The following is a 3,459-nucleotide window of genomic DNA, read 5'->3' on the forward strand; positions in this document are numbered from 1 at the left end:
GACTCTCCTTCGGGAAAACTGGGGGTCAGATCTCCTTCTGACCTGATCTACAGGAGAGGGGTCTGCCATTTTAAATGCAGATTTTTACACCCTCCTCCTGGGAAAGATCCTCCCTGCAAAAGGTAGACGGACTCTCTGGCCCTCCCTCACCTTCCATCTGGGCTTCCCTCTGGGTCAGACACTCTTGTGTCCCCCAGAAGAGAAGGTGACCCTGGTCCAGCTGTTGGCTCACAGCTGCCAGCTATGACAGACCCTTCACTGGCCAGCAAAATTCCCCCCTTTTCACTCAGGTTGGGTTTGCTTCCTGCCACAGAGTCCTTGGAGTTCTGTTCCCACCACAGTTGTCACCAGGACCCCAACCCCCACCTTCGGGACACATGCCTCTGTGCATCCCAGGGCAGGCCCTTCCCCCTGCTGACCTGCAACTTCCAGGCAGTCAGCAGCTGGGTTGCTCCCCATCCTACAAGGTGGTATATCCCCCTCCTAAGAGACACCCTCCTATTCCCCCAGCAGTTCCTGTGGCTTCACCCCACCTCACCCCCCAGGGCTGTTATCACAAGACTCCTGCTCACTGCTAACCAACCCTGGGACAGATTCTGCCACATTAAAGAAATCATTCCCCAGTAGAAATGGTGCAAAATTGTGTGCCACTGTGGCAGTCAGCCAGCTCAGCCTGCAAATTTTTAGTTTGCATGTGAACTTTAGTTAAAGGTGCAAGGACTTTGTAGCCCCTCCCACCAGTTCCAGTTCTGCCACTTTGCCTGGCAACAAATCCTCCTCCTGGATCAGGTCCATCCTGACCACAGAAATCTCAGCACCTGTATCTTGCAATCCAGTGATTAATCTCCCATTCAGTTTAATAGCATGCATATGCTCGCTGCTTGGTTCTGTAGAAGCAAGCTTCACAAATTCTGTGTGGAAAGAGGCAGCAGCCTGACTCTGAGAAGCAGCAGCAGCGTCATGTGTTACTTGTTGCCTGTTTCCACTCAATAAGGGACACTTATTCCTCAGGTGCCCAGTGGACTCACAACGAGAGCACCTCTTGGGCTCCTTTGCATGTACAGGAGATTTGGTAACAGGGGAATGGAGAGGTGAACGCCCCACCTTCTTTTCCCCCAGGAGTAAAACAGTGATTCTGCTTTCCCCTCATCCCTGTACCCCTCTGCCAGTGGTTTATGTTTAATTGCAGCTTGTGCTTGTGCATAAGAGTCTGCAAACCCAGCTAATTCACCCACTGTATTTACCTTTTTGTTCCACAAATACTGTTTCACATCATCACTGTACACATTCAGGAACTACTCCTGAGTAACCAAATCACACGTTCTTTCAAAGCTTGTAATGCCATTACCCCTCAATCACTTATCTACCAAATTTTTCATTTCATTTGCATAAACCACATTACTCAATCCAGATCTCCTTTTAAGACTCCTGAATTTAACCCTGTAGGTTTCGGGTGTAACCGGATACTGTTTCAAAACCAGTTCCTTAAATTTACCATAGTTTGAAGCATCATCAATAGGCATCTTACTGAATATGTCCAGAGTTCTGCCAGTCAATTTTGCTATCAATGTGGTCATCTTTTGATCTTCAGGGACTGTGTGTACCCTCCATGCAGTCTCTCAAAGGTGATGAAATATTCGGCAATATCGCTGGTTTCATCATACTGGGGGCTTAGTTGCTCCCATCTGTGGATTTTTGGGGAAGTGGAGCCAGCATCTGGAGGGGTTTGTCTCCTCAACTCCACAACAGCCAGTTCATGCTTCTATGCCTCCATCTCTCTCTTGAGGGCAGCCTCCTCTTTGGCTCTTTCTGCCTCCATAGCTGTCTTGTGGGCATCTTCTTCTTTGTCTGCTGCTGTATTAATTTCTAATTTTTTAAAATTTGATAAGTTTCTTATGTTCGTTTTCTTTCTCTTCTGCTTCCAGTCTAGCCAGCTCTAGTTTAATAGCTGCTTCACTGGTAGTCATTTCTATGCTTTCTTGTACTGGGCCACACCCCCTCTGTAGTTCACTGCAACTGGGATGCAGTCAGCTCAGGGGCTTCTTAGTTAACAGAGACTTTTGCAGCGCCCAGTGTTCAGCGTTTCTGGGTAATTTGCAACCTGTGCAGTTCTAGCTTGTTCTGATCCTCACTCTTACTTAAAGGAGTACTTGTGGCACCTTAGAGATTAACAAATTTATTTGAACATAAGCTTTCATGAGCTACAGCTCACTTCATCGGATGCATTTGGTGGAAAATACAGTGGGGAGATTTATATACACACACACAGAGAACGTAAAACAATGGGTTTATCATACACACTGTAAGGAGAGTGATCACTTAAGATAAGCCATCACCAGCAGCAGGGGGGGGAAAGGAGGAAAACCTTTCATGGTGACAAGCAAGGTAGGCTAATTCCAGCAGTTAACAAGAATATCAGAGGAACAGTGGGGGGTGGGGTGGGGTGGGGGGGAGAAATACCATGGGGAAATAGTTTTACTTTGTGTAATGACTCATCCATTCCCAGTCTCTATTCAAGCCTAAATTAATTGTATCCAGTTTGCAAATTAATTCCAATTCAGCAAAATAATTCCAATTATAACATTCAAAAACCAGTTGGAGAACACTTCAATCTCTCTGGTCACTCGATCACAGACCTAAGAGTGGCTATACTTCAACAAAAAGCTTCAAAAACAGACTCCAAGGAGAGACTGCTGAATTGGAATTAATTTGCAAACTGGATACAATTAACTTAGGCTTGAATAGAGACTGGGAATGGATGAGTCATTACACAAAGTAAAACTATTTCCCCATGGTATTTCTCCCTCCCACCCCACCCCCCACTGTTCCTCAGATGTTCTTGTTAACTGCTGGAAATAGCCTACCTTGCTTGTCACCATGAAAGGTTTTCCTCCTTTCCCCCCCTTGCTCCTGGTGATGGCTCATCTTAAGTGATCACTCTCCTTATAGTGTGTATGATAAATCCCATTGTTTCATGTTCTCTGTGTGTGTATATAAATCTCCCCACTGTATTTTCCACCAAATGCATCCAATGAAGTGAGCTGTAGCTCACGAAAGCTTATGCTCAAATAAATTTGTTAGTCTCTAAGGTGCCACAGGTACTCCTTTTCTTTTTGCGAATACAGACTAACAGGGCTGCTACTCTGAAAGGAGTCACAAAATGGAGATTTGGAATCACATGGGCAAGTCACATGCACATACATGACTCAGGACTTCCAGGTAGCAGCCATTACCCAGGTGCTACCTTGAACATCCTCAAAAAATAAAAGGAGTACTTGTGGCACCTTAGAGACTAACAAATTTATTTGAGCATAAGCTTTCGTGAGCTACAGCTTACTTCATCGGATCCTCAGGTAGACTTCTTATGTGGATTGGAGCCTTCCAAGCTCTTTTGTCTGTTAAGTGCTTCCTGATTGAGCACTTAACTTGCACATTCCTTTCCCAAGAAGTGACTAAATA

The sequence above is a fragment of the Dermochelys coriacea genome, chromosome 5 (assembly GCF_009764565.3).
Source record: "Dermochelys coriacea isolate rDerCor1 chromosome 5, rDerCor1.pri.v4, whole genome shotgun sequence".
NCBI classification, from domain to species: Eukaryota; Metazoa; Chordata; order Testudines; family Dermochelyidae; genus Dermochelys; species Dermochelys coriacea.